We start from the raw sequence: 15000 nt of genomic DNA on the forward strand, positions 1-15000 counted from the left end.
ACAGAACCCAGTCAGTCCGCTTTCAGACAGCTCTCTCTTCCCTTAGGTCCACCTCCATAGGCTCTCCACAGGGTACAGTTATCTCCCCTGTGTTGTTCACACTCTACACTAACGACTGCAGTGGCACTGACTCCACCCTTCTTATCAAATATTCAGATGATACAGCGCTAGAAGATCTCTCCAATAGTGACGCAACTTACTTTGCAGAAGTAGAACGTTTCAACGCCTGGTGTAAAGACAACTTTTTAGACCTAAATGTGACAAAGACCAAAGAACTTCTGATAGACTTTAAAAGAAACCCTGCCCCTGTCCCTGACCTGATGATTGATGGTGTGACTGTTGAGCGTGTGACTGAATATAAGTATCTTGGCACAGTTATCGATGATAAGCTGTCCTTCAATGCAAACACCACCCTCATACACAAAAAATGTCAGTCACGCATCTACTGCCTTCAGAAACTTAGGAAGTTGAATGTGAACTCTTCTATCCTTCAAACTTTCTACCGCTCTTTCATCGAGTCTGTCATCACTTTTGGTTTTGTGTCCTGGTATGGAGGTCTGAGTGTGAAGAACAGGAATGTCTTAGTGCGAATGGTGAATGTCAGTAGCAAGGTGATTGGCAGGCAGCAAGCAAGTGTGGAGTCCCTGTATGAAAAGCGTGTGGTGAGAAAGAGTAGGCGGATAGCTTCAGATAGGTCCCATGTCCTAGCCCACCTCTATGAACTCCTTCCCTCTGGCCGTAGACTTCGCACGCACAAAGCTAGGACACTCAGGCTGCAAAACAGCTTCATCCCCAAATCCATCACCCTTAGCAACATGTAAACACATCCACATACCCGACTCAGCCCCTCTTCTGCCAGTGCAATCAGTAGTAATGTACATGTATGTATTGGTTTTATGTACAACCGTATATTTCCTGCGATATATTGTATGTTATGATATTTTGCAATGGTGTTTAGCCATAGTTCGTTATACGCGTAGGTCTGCGAGAATATGTAAGCGCAGTGCTTTAAAGATGTCCATGTTATATAGTGCTATATGTTTTATGTAAAATCAATGTCTTGTTTGTATTATTGTTATGTACCACCCCTGAATTTCTCTATGAGATAATAAAGTATTCTTATTCTTATTCTTATTCTTATTCTCTCTCCTTCTCTCTCTCTCTCTCTCTCTCTCTCTCTCTCTCTCTCTCTCTCTCTCCCTTTCTCTCTCTCTCTCTCTCTCTTTCTCTCGCTCTCTCTCTCTCTCTTTCTCTCTCTCTCTCTCTCTCTCTCTCTCTCTTTCTCTCTCTCTCACTCTCTCTCTCTCTCTCTCTCTCTCTCTCTCTCTCTCTCTCTCTCTCTCTCTCTCTCTCTCTCTCTCTCTCTCTCCCCGTCTTTTCCTCCTTTCTCTCTGACTCAAGAATAAACACAAACAAACATGAAATGTTGCATGTAAAAACGATACGAAATTTCTAAAACTTTACTTCATCCAAGAAAGGTATCCCTTTAACCAAAAAAACACAGAATAGAATATCCTTAAACGCGCTAGAGCTTGTCTTATCATTAAAACCCTCTTGCCCCTTTTGAAGGTGAATCAGTTTATGTGATCATGAGCGCAAAAAAGTTCTCTTTTTACATTTAGTCAAGTTATTACTAAATGTTTTAACATCGAGGGGGGAATCGAGACGAGGGTCGAGGTGTGTGCGTGTGTGTGTCTGTGTGTGTGTGTGTGTGTGTGTGTGTGTGTGTGTAAAGCGATTCAGACTAAACTACTGGACCGATCTTTATGAAATTTGACATGAGAGTTTCTGGGTATGAAATCCCCAGACTTTTTAAAAAATTTTTGATAAATGTCTTTTATGACGTCATATCCGGCTTTTCGTGAAAGTTGAGGCGGAACTGTCACGCTCTCATTTTTCAACCAAATTGATTGAAATTTTGGTCAAGCAATCTTCGACAGAGCCCGGACTTCGGTATTGCATTTCAGCTTGGTGGCTTAAAAATTAATTGATGACTTTGGTCATTAAAAATCGGAAAATTGTAAAAAAAAATAAAAATTTATAAAACGATCCAAATTTACGTTTATCTTATTCTCCATCATTTTCTAATTCCAAAAACATATAAATATGTTATATTTGGATTAAAAACAAGCTCTGAAAATTAAATATATAAAAATTATTATCAAAATTAAATTGTCGAAATCAATTTAAAAACACTTTCATCTTATTCCTTGTCGGTTCCTGATTCCAAAAACATATAGATATGATATGTTTGGATTAAAAACACGCTCAGAAAGTTAAAACAAAGAGAGGTACAGAAAAGCGTGCTATCCTTCTTAGCGCAACGAATACCCCGCTCTTCTTGTCAATTTCACTGCCTTTGCCATGAGCGGTGGACTGACGATGCTACGAGTATACGGTCTTGCTGAAAAATGGCATTGCGTTCAGTTTCATTCTGTGAGTTCGACAGCTACTTGACTAAATGTTGTATTTTCGCCTTACGCGACTTGTTACATTTAGTCAAGTTTTGACTAAAACTTTAACATAGAGAAGGAATCGACACGAGGGTCGTGGTGTGTGTGCGTGTGTGTGTGTGTGTGTGTGTGTGTGTGTGTGTGTGTGTGTCTGTGTCTGTGTCTGTGTCTGTGTGTCTGTGTGTCTATGTCTGTGTGTCTGTGTCTGTGTGTGTGTAGAGCGATTCAGAGTAAACTACTAGACCGATCTTTATGACATTTTACATGAGAGTTCCTGGGCATGATATCCCCAGACAAATTTTTCATTTTTTCGATAATTAACATTATTCTTTTTTTAAACGATCCAAAAACAATTTCATCTTATTCTTTATCATTTTCTGATTCTAAAAACAAATAAATATGTTATATTCGGATTAAAACCAAGCTCTGAAAATTAAAAATATAAAAACTATGATAATAATTAAATGTTTGAAATCGATTTGAAAATAATTTCATCGTATTCCTTGTCGGTTCCTGATTCCAAAATTATATAGGTATGATATGTTTGGATTAAAAACACGCTCAGAAAGTTAAAAAGAATAGAGATACAGAAAAGCTCAGCGCAACCACTACCGCGCTATTTTGTATTGTCAATTGCAATGCCTTTGCCACGAACTGTGGACAGACGCTGCAACGAATATACGGCCTTGCGGAAAAAATGCTAGGCGTTCAGTTTCATTCTGTGAGTTCCACTGAGCTTGACTAAATGTTGTATTTTCGCATTACGCGACTTGTTTTTATTTTAGTTTGAATGAATTTGTTTTAATGTGTGTATGTGTGTGTGAGTACGTGCATATGTGTGTCTAAAGGACAAGTTGCTGAAAAAAATAACGAAGTAGATAAAAACAAATGTTTTAAATGCCCCCAGTGAGGTTCGAACTCACGACACTTGTTTACAAGACCAGTGCTCTACCACTGAGCTATGGAGGCTCGGCAATCAACCTCAACAGAGCATTTATCTGTAAAACTCCTATGTCAAAAGTCAGTTTCAATGAACCTGTTTTAATGTGTGTATGTGTGTGTGTGTACATGCTTGTGTGTGTGTGTGTGTATGTGTGTGTGTGTGTGTGTGTGTGTGTGTATGTGTGTGTGTGTGTGTGTGTGTGTTAAGGACAAGTTGGTGAAAAAAATAACAAAGTAAATAAATATAAAATTAAGTAGATGTGCATTGCCAAGGCAGTGCATACCCCCAGCGAAAGACCAATCGTCCGTCTCTCTCTCTCTCTCTCTCTCTCTCTCTCTCTCTCTCTCTCTCTCTCTCTCTCTCTCTCTCTCTCTCTCTCTCTCTCTCTCTCTCTCTCTCTCTCTCTCTCTCTCTCTCTCTCTCTCTCTCTATCTCTCTCTATGTCTCTCTCTCTCTCTGTCTCTGTCTCTGTCTCTGTATCTTCTCTCTTTCTATCATTACCTCTTTCTCTCTCTCGCTATCTCTCTCACGCACACACACACACATACACGCACACATACACGCACACAACCACACACACACACACTCACACACGCAAACACACTTACACCCACACGCACACATCCACACACACAAAAACACACACAAAACACACACACACACACACACACACACACACACACACACACACACACACAGACCCAAACAGGTGCCAACACAACATCGCACTCTCTTCCTCTCTCCTTATGTTGAAAAGGAAAAAAAGGCTGAGAGAGAGAGAGAGAGAGAGAGAGAGAGAGAGAGAGAGAGAGAGAGAGAGAGAGAGAGAGAGAGAGAGAGAGAGAGAGAGAGAGAGAGAGAGAGAGAGAGAGAGAGAGAGAGAGAGAGAGAATATGAGAGAGAATGAGAGAGTGAGACAGACAGACAGACCGAAAGACAGCCACAAACAGACAGAGAGAGAGACACACACACATACGTGTTCTGTTTATGTTTTAGTATCGCTTATGATAATGTTCTTTCGCCAAATGGGACTAGCAGACGAACTTTTGCACCCGTGTTCCAACGTTAATTACTGTATGAAGTTCAGTTTTCTGGGGAAAATAGTGTATGAAACCGCTTTATGTTGTTTAAATTGATGAGATGTGTGCATTTGGTTGCGTGTGATCTGTTTATAAAATGAAATATTGTTGAAAACTGACCGTCGGATCGCAGTCAGTGTTGTCGAAGAAACTGCGTTAAAAGAAGGGGAACTACTCTTGTCGCTAGAGTATGAGTTACTTGCCTTGGGAATTTGCTTGTGATGAACGGTTTGTGCACGGCAGATTTTGAAGCAAAGCGGCCTTGGGTCGCGTTTGCTGAAAAAATGGGGGCGCCAATTTTACCCACCGTATTTTTGTTAGTATGGTCCCAATTTTTGGTGAACTTCCATCTCCAACTGTAGCCCATAATCGGGCACAACGAATCCTTCTTTATCATGTATTATCGGTGTGAACATTTCTCAAGTCGATTACAGTATAGCGTTCGTGGGATACCTCCAGCTTCGCTGGGATAAAAGGATAAGCACCCAATGCGGTTCAAACTCACGACCCCTGGTTTACAAGACCAGTGCTCTACCACTGAGCTATGGAGGCTCGCCACAACTTCATTCTCAACAGAGCATTTATCTGTAAAACTCCTATTTCAAAAGTTAGTTTGAATGAATCTGTTTTCATGTGTGCATGTGTATGTGTACGTGCATGTGTGTGTGTGTGTAAAGGACAGGTTGGTGAAAAAATAACGAAGGAAATAAATATAAAATAAAAGGATAAGCCCCCAGTGAGGTTCGAACTCACGACCCCTGGTTTACAAGACCAGTGCTCTACCACTGAGCTATGGAGGCTCGGCAATCAACCTCAATAGAGCATTTATCTGTAAAACTCCTATGTCAAAAGTCAGTTTGAATGAATCTGTTTTCATGTGTGCATGTGTATGTCTACGTGCACGTGCGTGTGCGTGTGCGTGTGTGTGTGTAAAGGACAAGTTGGTGAAAAAATAACGAAGGAAATAAATATAATATAAAAGGATAAGCCCCCAGTGAGGTTCGAACTCACGACCCCTGGTTTACAAGACCAGTGCTCTACCACTGAGCTATGGAGGCTCGGCAATCAACCTCAACAGAGCATTTATCTGTAAAACTCCTATGTCAAAAGTCAGTTTCAATGAACCTGTTTTAATGTGTGTATGTGTGTGTGTGTGTGTGTGTGTGTTAAGGACAAGTTGGTGAAAAAAATAACAAAGTAAATAAATATAAAATACTAGCAGTTAAGCCCAGCTTCGCCCGGGAGTAAGCGGAGCCCTGTAGCAATTTAAGACGCTCGCTATCCCATTATCATTAGCTTTACCTCCTTTGTTTGGATACAAAAAAAGAGTTATCTCCCTTACCTTCTAGAAATTTCCGGAACTGTCCAGTTACGTGCACACTATCTTGTTCCTGCCTCTTGCCATCTCAGAGGTATGGCGACCACAGACAAAAAAGAGTTATCTCCCTTACCTTCTAGAAATTTCCGGAACTGTCCAGTTAATTTTTCATTCTTCATTTCTTCCCCTCATAGGAGCAATTATAGCGAGTCTCTAATATCACTGGCATGATGTGCTTGCTACAGGTGAACAGTAGGCACTGAACTGGTCTTGCACCATATAGGCTGTATTCAATAAATGGGAGGTTCCTAATCTGAGAAAGGAAACAATGAATTAAGAAACTAAAACCCAGGTGCACATCTGCGGCACCTAGGGAGTGTACGTGCACACTATCTTTTTCCTGCCTCTTGCCATCACAGAGGTATGGCGACCACAGACAGACAGACACACAGACACACACACACACACAGACAAACACTCTCTTTCTCTTCGCCCGGGAGTAAGCGGAGCCCTGTTGCAATTTAAGACGCTCGCTATCCCATAATCATTAGCTTTACCTCCTTTGTTTGGATACAAAAAAAGAGTTATCTCCCTTACCTTCTAGAAATTTCCGGAACTGTCCAGTTAATTTTTCATTCTTCATTTCTTCCCCTCATAGGAGCAATTATAGCGAGTCTCTAATATCACTGGCATGATGTGCTTGCTACAGGTGAACAGTAGGCACTGAACTGGTCTTGCACCATATAGGCTGTATTCAATAAATGGGAGGTCCATAATCTGAGAAAGGAAACAATGAATCAAGAAACTAAAACCCAGGTGCACATCTGCGGCACCTAGGGAGTGTACGTGCACACTATCTTGTTCCTGCCTCTTGCCATCTCAGAGGTATGGCGACCGCAGACAAAAAAGAGTTATCTCCCTTACCTTCTAGAAATTTCCGGAACTGTCCAGTTAATTTTTCATTCTTCATTTCTTCCCCTCATAGGAGCAATAGCAAGTCTCTAATATCACTGGCATGATGTGCTTGCTACAGGTGAACAGTTATCTCCCTTACCTTCTAGAAATTTCCGGAACTGTCCAGTTAATTTTTCATTCTTCATTTCTTCCCCTCATAGGAGCAACAGCGAGTCTCTAATATCACTGGCATGATGTGCTTGCTACAGGTGAACAGTAGGCACTGAACTGGTCTTGCACCATATAGGCTGTATTCAATAAATGGGAGGTCCATAATCTGAGAAAGGAAACAATGAATCAAGAAACTAAAACCCAGGTGCACATCTGCGGCACCTAGGGAGTGTACGTGCACACTATCTTGTTCCTGCCTCTTGCCATCTCAGAGGTATGGCGACCACAGACAAAAAAGAGTTATCTCCCTTACCTTCTAGAAATTTCCGGAACTGTCCAGTTAATTTTTCATTCTTCATTTCTTCCCCTCATAGGAGCAATAGCGAGTCTCTAATATCACTGGCATGATGTGCTTGCTACAGGTGAGAACAGTAGGCACTGAACTGGTCTTGCACCATATAGGATGTATTCAATAAATGGGAGGTCCATAATCTGAGAAAGGAAACAATGAATCAAGAAACTAAAACCCAGGTGCACATCTGCGGCACCTAGGGAGTGTACGTGCACACTATCTTGTTCCTGCCTCTTGCCATCTCAGAGGTATGGCGACCACAGACAGACAGACACACAGACAGACACTCTCTTTTATTTATATGAATAGAAAAGGATAAGCCCCCAATGAGGTTCGAACTCACGACCCCTGGTTTATAAGACCAGTGCTCTACCACTGAGCTATGGAGGCACGCCACAACATCAGTTTCAACAGAGCATTTATCTGTAAAACTCCTATTTCAAAAGTCAGTTTGAATGAATCTGTTTTCATATGTGTATGTGTACGTGCATGTGTGTGTGTGTGTGTGTGTGTGTGTGTAAAGGACAAGTTGGTGAAAAAATAACGAAGGAAATAAATATAAAATAAAAGGATAAGCCCCCAATGAGGTTCGAACTCACGACCCCTGGTTAACAAGACCAGTGCTCTACCACAGAGCTATGGAGGCTCGCCACAACTTCATTCTCAACAGAGTATTTATCTGTAAAACTCCTATGTCAAAAGTCAGTTTGAATGAATCTGTTTTAATGTGTGTATGTGTGTGTGTGTACGTGCATGTGTGTGTGTGTAAAGAACAAGTTGGTAAAAAAAATAACGAAGTAAACAAATATAAAAGAAAAGGATAAGCCCCCAGTGAGGTTCGAACTCACGACCCCTGGTTTACAAGACCAGTGCTCTACCACTGAGCTATGGAGGCTCGCCACAACTTCATTCTCAACAGAGTATTTATTTGTAAAACTCCTATGTCAAAAGTCAAGAGGTCAGCCCCATGTATATTTGTATAAAGTTTAAGGTAATAGAGACTTAGTTTGGAGTCCCAGCTATTTTCGTCATCAATACGATCTTTGTAAGATTGTGTTAATCAGGTTGTATAATTCCAAATTCAGCCCTCAACCCCTTTTAAAAAAAAATCGTTACACATAATAGCTCATAAACGGCAGTGGTAATCTCCGTTTCAATCGTTTTTACAAAACAAATCTCTAAAAAGTTGCTAGCTGTGAAGAAAGTAATCTAAAACAAAGTCACTGCAGCATAAGTTTGTTTTTGCAAATGTAGATAAGAAAAAAGCTTTGATCCCCCGTAACAACAAAGTATCTACATGTAGAAAGACATGTACGGAATGTGCACTTTCACGGACAGTTGTATACCCTAAACAAATCAACACTCACATGGCTACTATCTTCTTGATAACAAAGCCAGAAGACCCTCACGCTGTTTAAGATCAATATATTTATCCACGAAGGCGAGGAAAAGTCAAGCCCTCTGGTCACATATTGTGTGTGTGTATAGATAATTTAACAACAGTTTAGTCACGACTGCAGCCTAAGTTGAACTTTCCTCATTTGTATTTAAACATAAGTTTGGTCATGTCAGGCAGTTCATTTTTATTTTTATTTTATTTTATTTTTTTTAACCTCAGTTGCATGCAGGTTTGCTACTACAATTATTTTTTGCCTTATTTTTATTTTTATTTTTTTTTCGTGTGTGGCTTGGAGCAATCCTTTTTCATAGGTCTTTTCTTTTCTCAGTCAAATGTGTACATTTTTAAATCAACAAACTTTATCAGTAAACTAATATGTTTAAGTAAATAAATAAAAATAATCATAACATAAATGTATTCCTTTTTTTTATTTCTATCCCGTAAATAACAGTCTCTAAATATTATTATTTCAAACACTCAATTTAAACTTACACTTGTTTTATACCAGTCCCCTGAGGGTTAAATCCCTTTGAAAAATAAATAATATTTCAAGGGGTGTCCCATATCTGAATTTACTTATACACATTTTTCCAATCAAGATTAAATGGGTAAGACACTTAAACATATCGAGCGAGTTTTCGCGAGGAACAGGGTTGAGCTACGGTAGGGTCACTGCGCATGTCTGGTTTTTTTCTTCGCGGAAACGCTGTTGGGTTGTGTCCAGTCGCGTCCCTTGCAACAAGATGGCGACAAGCGCGTTACGGATTTACTGTTGTGGAGAGTTGATGGACGACGATGATGAACAAGCAGTACTGTTTTATTGTTGATGTGAATGTAATGCCAAAACATCGAACTATCGATTCGAACGTCAATGAAGAAGTGAGCGTGAAAATCGAGCGCAAAACAGCCGGGTAAAAGTTCAGGGCGCTAAAGTACATTTGAGCCGAAATCGCACCCAAACTCCTGTTGACCTCATTTCTTCCCAAAATAAACATCACTGCTAAAATAAAATGCATTAAAACCAAGACAGTATCCAAGCCAGTATCCTTAATTTTTGAAAGGCTAAGTGATTTACAACAAATGTCTTCTCACAATCCGTAACTTTGTCAAAAAATATTTGCAGAAGTTTCTCACCTCGCCTTGGCAGCCATCTTGGAACTGGAGAGACCCTACGCAGGAAGCAAGGTTGAAAGTTGGTTAACCGGTGACGTCACTCCAGTCGTACCGGACCGAGTTTTTGCGACCTCCGGTTCGACTCGAGTCACCTTAGTTGACGCTAAAACTCGCTCATCATGTGTCAAACCATTCTTATCTCGCACACAAATCAGCACATCTGTTGCTTGTAAAATAATTGCTATGTTGTATCGATCGTAGAACAATGTTTCAACATGCTTCCACAAATGGTGAATTTTACTGCAATAGAAAAAGAAATGTTCAATATAATCAACTTGTTCAATACAATATGGACATTTATCATTATTTGTGAGTCCCATTTTTAAGAGAAGAATATTGGTTGGGTATATATTGTGTAATATCTTCCACTGTAATTCTTTTAGTCTGGTTTCTGTTGTTGTCTCTTTTGCATTGAGCCAAACTTTTTCTTCAATATTAATACCAAGTTTGTTCAGCCAAAATCGAACACAGCAGGGTGGACTATATTTCATATCTGTCATAAAATTTCGAAAGTCTCTAGCTTTTAACATAACTTTATCATTAAAATACAATTTCGAAAATTCTTCAGTAACAGCACATACATGATCCGTATTGTTCTTTAAATAACGAGACAACGCCGAGTGAACAACAATGTACTGTAAATAGAGTTCTGGTGAAGTACCAATTAAGTTTTGTCAGGCAGTTCATAATATAAAGCTGATGGATAATGCGGACAGTAATTGTATAATCAATATAAAGTTAAAAAAAAGAAAAGATATAGCAGTAGGGTTCTTTTTTGTTGCTGGTCACAAAAGGGGGGAATCGGAGGTAAAATAGCTTTAAGCTCATCCAAATTTGGTTATTTAAGTTCCGCATACATCCTATTTTAAGGTAAAAAGGTAAAACAAAAGCTGTTTGGACACCAACCGCAAGGCAGGGAGGCTTTGAACATGACCAGACCTTAACAGGGTCATTATTTTTTTTACTTTTTTTAGCTTGTTTTTGACCCAAACATAACATATCTATATTTTTGGGGAATGTGAAAATGATAAAAAAACAAGATGAAATCCTTTTTGGATCAATTACTACAATTTCAATTAGGATTTTCAAAATTTGTAATGACCAAACTCATTATTTATTTGGTAAGCTTCCAAGCTGAAATGAAAATCCCATAGTCCGTGCTTCGTCGAAGATTGCTTGGCCGAAATGTCAGTCAATTTGATAAAAAAGAAATATAAAAAAATGAGGGTGAGACAGTGCCGCCTCAACTTAAAGCCTAATATGACGTCATCAAAGACATTTATCGAAAAAATGTAAACAAAACATCTTTGGATGTTATTTTCAGGAACTCTCATGTAAAGTTTCCATGTGGGTGGTTTCGATAAGGCAAAAAAAAAAAAAGTCTGTTTACGGTATCCCGACCGACCCTATTTTTTCGCGCAACCCTAGACTTTTTTTTGGCATTTGGAAAAAAAAAAATTTTTTAAAAATTTAAAAAAATAAAAATAAAAGTCTTTGTTTTTTGGCAAAATAACTTAAAAATATGTTTAAAAAAAAAATACCGACCTACCGACCCTATTTTTTTTGTGTGTGCCTATTTTACGTAAACAGATTATTTTTGTGTGTGTGTGTGGGGGGGGGGGGGGGGGGGAGGCCTTAAACCAAGTCCACTATGTAAACTGAGAAAGTAAACAAAATCGAATGGGTCCCGCATCGCCAAATAGGTTGGAGGTTTGTTGAAAACGATAAACCAACCAGTCGAAAGAAATTAAGTAAGTATACAAAAGTGTCTTGCGTTGTGTCTTGTTGTCGTCGTTGTTGTTGTTGTTGTTGTTGTTGTTGTTGTTGTTGTTGTTGTTGCTGTTGTTGTTGTTGTTGTTGTTGTTGTTGTTGTTGTTGATTGGTACATATATTCAAATATAATATTAATGTTGTAGTCTTTTGTTTGTCTTTGTGTTACATGCACCACCACTGCAATTTCTCCGTGTGAGATAATAAAGTTAATTTGATTTGATTTGATTTGATTTGATTTTTTTTTTTTTTTTTTTTTTTTTACAGTGCAACTATATGAACAGACACGCGAAACATGCCTTTGCAAAGAAGTTGTTGTTGTTGTTGTTGTTGTTGTTGTTGTTGTTGTTGTTGTTGTTGTTGTTGTTGTTGTTGTTGTTGTTTGCATCGGGCCCTCGCCCTCAGAGGGGACTACTCTACATTACGGGTACAGTTGAACATGTCCGTAAAGACAACTCAAGGAAAAAAGTGGTCCACACAGACAAGTGGTCGCTATATGGAGAGAGGAAATATGTACGAGAGATATCGCCATGGATCCTTTGGTACGTCGACAGTGATTGGCAGATGGTCGTTATTGAGAGGTGGTCGCCAGGCAGGTTCAGCTGTGTATACATTTCTACTCAGGTAAAACCACAAAACTGGAGGACAGTGAAGAGAGAGACAGTGATGGGGGGGGAGGGGGGGACTAGAGAGAGAGAAAGAGAGAGAGTGAGAGAGAGAGAGAGAGAGAGGGGGGATGAGAGAGAGGGAGAGAGAGAGACAGAAAGAGAGAGAAGGAGAGAGAGAGGGGGGGATGAGAGAGAGAGAGATACAGAGAGAGAGAGACAGAGAGGGAGCACTGAAAGAGAGAGAGAGAGATTTCGTGGAGGCCACTTCGTCCCCTCAGGTTACGCCTCAGGAGAGCTTCAAAGGGAGGCAACTGCGGTGAAGGCTCAGCAGCTGCAACTAATTGCACCAACGTTCAGGGGAGGGAACTCACTAAAACGGACAGCAAGTACGTGTAACGAAGGGCGGTAGGAGAAGAAATTAGACTAATTTCCCTTCATGCAAGTGTTCGAATTACAAGAACGACAACTCGCCTCGCTGAGGAGAGAGGCGGGGGACGAGTTATCGTTCCTGCTTTTAGATGTAACAACCCCAAAGCGTTGTGTCCTCAACTGCTTGTGACGGAGAGAAAAGTGGCAAATTAGGAAGGCAGAATTTCCGATTTCAGTGTTACCGCATTTTCGATAAATGAGTCCCAACGCTAAAAATGTCTGAACCTCACAACCCTGTGGGGTTTTCCTCAACTGATTTTTGTTGGTTAATGTTTTTTACTACCGAAAGCACACGTTCCTCTTTTCTGGTTCAACAAGGTGCTGGATGTGAACCTATTGCCCCTGCTCTAGGGTTGGCCTCCACTTGCGGTCTTTCCCGAGCAGGTATGTACACAAACAAACATCTGCCAGCAAGAAACAAAGAAACTGTTTCCGAAAGAAGACGATTAGAATAGATTATCAAAGGACTGGGTTGCCGTCCTTTTTTTTGCAGCCAACCCCCCCCCCCCCCCCCCCCCCGGCCTTTTTGCTTTTATGATGACGTAGTGTAGCTAGCCAATTCGCAACCCTCTACCCTCTACCCTCCACCCCGCCAAACACCCCCGGTGAATCTCCACCCGCCCCGCCCCACCCCCCTCCTCGCACACACACACACACACACAAACTAAATATCTGTTGTAATATCTTACAGACTTGTTGAACATGTGTATGTTTGAAGATGTGTTATTCTTGTTTGGTTATTTTTCCTTTGTTTTACACACGTCCCCTGGATCCCCCCCCCCCCCCTCCTCCTCATCACCCCGCACACAAAACTTCATGTTCAAAACGTTACCCAAACAATTATAATCAATGGCAAAGAAACAACAACCAAGGTCGGTCAGGTTACAATAAATTCTCAGTCAAGATGATACCACATGCAGCGTGTGCACATGTACGGGTCCAGCGGGGCAAGGGGCGGACGGGTGGGTGGTAGTGAGATGAAAGGGGAGACCACCCATGATATACAGCGTGGCGAACATCATGACACAGGCCCCAGCAGAGCTGAGGTGGGGCTGGTTTTCACACTCAACTACCCCTTGGTCGAAGTGTTTCCTCCATTTTGAGGACGAGTGCGATGGTGGTTTTTTTCTGTCGGAGTTATATATATATATATATTTTTTTTTGGGGGGGGGGTTGTTTTTGGTTGTTTTTTGTTGTTGTTGTTGTTGTTGGGAGGGGGGGGGTGTCAAAAATTGCATTGACCAAGCATGCTTGTTTTCTCTCGTTGATTTGTTGTTTGTTGTTGTTGTTGTTGTTGTTGTTGTTGTTGTTGTTGTTGTTGTTGTTGTTGTTGTTGTTGTTGTTGTTGTCCCGTGCATGAAACAAAGTTAAAAAAATAATCAAGAGGCAATCTGAAGTTATGCCGTAAAACTTTCGACATGTTTCGAAATGTTTCTCTTTCGAAGGTTTCTTGTTTAAAGACATCCTTAATCTTCTTGATTTGTGTATAAGTCTTTGTGTTCTAAAATACTCAGAAGCAAAACAGATACCATGAGTGGAACATAGATATGAGACATAAGATTTTCATAACAAGGTTGAGACTTTTGCTTTTCATAACGCTCATGTGTTTCCATGCAAAGCACACACAAAAGAGTGCCGTTAATATACAGCATTTTTTTTCTCTCGACAACCAAACAGTTTCTTATCACTTGAGACTGAAATGAAATATAGCCATCTCCGCCTGCACCGGCCAAGCTTCAAATTTTCGGCATGTGTCTAAAAGGAAGTTTAAAGCTCTTGCTCATGTAAACTGAACTCAGACGTTTCTACACTGATTTAGAATGACGGTTGATGTAAGAAGCATTGAATTTTTGAAGAAGTCATTTTAAGGTGTTCAGAATAAGACAAAACGTTTATATTATTTCCCACCTAATTTTTTTAAGCACTTAGGATGATTAAAAGTTGCTTATTTGGAATTCGCTCTATTTTATTCTCTTGCTTTATGGATAATCGTGTGTGTGTGTGAACGCTGTCCTGAATTGAGAACTGAATCGATTTCCCGATGTCATTTTACCGACAACTCAGAGCCAAAGCTACGTGCAGCGAGCTTCGTGAAGTCTTCTTCGCGAAGTCGACTTTGCCCAATGAATATCAGACTGAATCTGTTTGGGTAAGATCGCGTTCGTCTCAGGGTTTGTGCATGCCTTCTCTGAGCACGTGAGCCACACGCTGTACTTGCTCCTGTCTCCGTAGACATAATTCAGGTAAAGCGGTACGCTCTGTCCGTAGGTTGGGTTTATTTCTGGAGATCAAGCATCCAATATTTGGTGTATTTCTGGACCCGCAAACATCGAAAATGTCGATGTATTTGCGTTGCTATCTTTGTAATATGCGCATAGTGCTTTTAGTTATGCGCTATAGAAATCTCCTTA

General features: G+C 40.4%; 5 non-coding genes across 5 annotated transcripts; all 5 read right to left on the reverse strand.

Annotated features, from left to right (window-relative positions):
- Window positions 1–3351: 3351 nt before the first annotated feature.
- Window positions 3352–3422, reverse strand: Trnat-ugu (transfer RNA threonine (anticodon UGU)). Its single transcript has one exon. It is a non-coding gene; the product is annotated as a tRNA-Thr (tRNA).
- Window positions 3423–5203: 1781 nt separating this feature from the next.
- On the reverse strand, window positions 5204–5275 carry Trnat-ugu (transfer RNA threonine (anticodon UGU)). The gene has a single exon. It is a non-coding gene; the product is annotated as a tRNA-Thr (tRNA).
- A 186-nt stretch (window positions 5276–5461) lies between these two features.
- Trnat-ugu (transfer RNA threonine (anticodon UGU)) lies at window positions 5462–5533 on the reverse strand. Its single transcript has one exon. It is a non-coding gene; the product is annotated as a tRNA-Thr (tRNA).
- Window positions 5534–7528: 1995 nt separating this feature from the next.
- On the reverse strand, window positions 7529–7600 carry Trnai-uau (transfer RNA isoleucine (anticodon UAU)). The gene has a single exon. It is a non-coding gene; the product is annotated as a tRNA-Ile (tRNA).
- Window positions 7601–8033: 433 nt separating this feature from the next.
- Trnat-ugu (transfer RNA threonine (anticodon UGU)) lies at window positions 8034–8105 on the reverse strand. Its single transcript has one exon. It is a non-coding gene; the product is annotated as a tRNA-Thr (tRNA).
- Window positions 8106–15000: the final 6895 nt, after the last annotated feature.

The sequence above is a fragment of the Littorina saxatilis genome, linkage group LG4 (genome assembly GCF_037325665.1).
Source record: "Littorina saxatilis isolate snail1 linkage group LG4, US_GU_Lsax_2.0, whole genome shotgun sequence".
NCBI lineage: Eukaryota > Metazoa > Mollusca > Gastropoda > Littorinimorpha > Littorinidae > Littorina > Littorina saxatilis.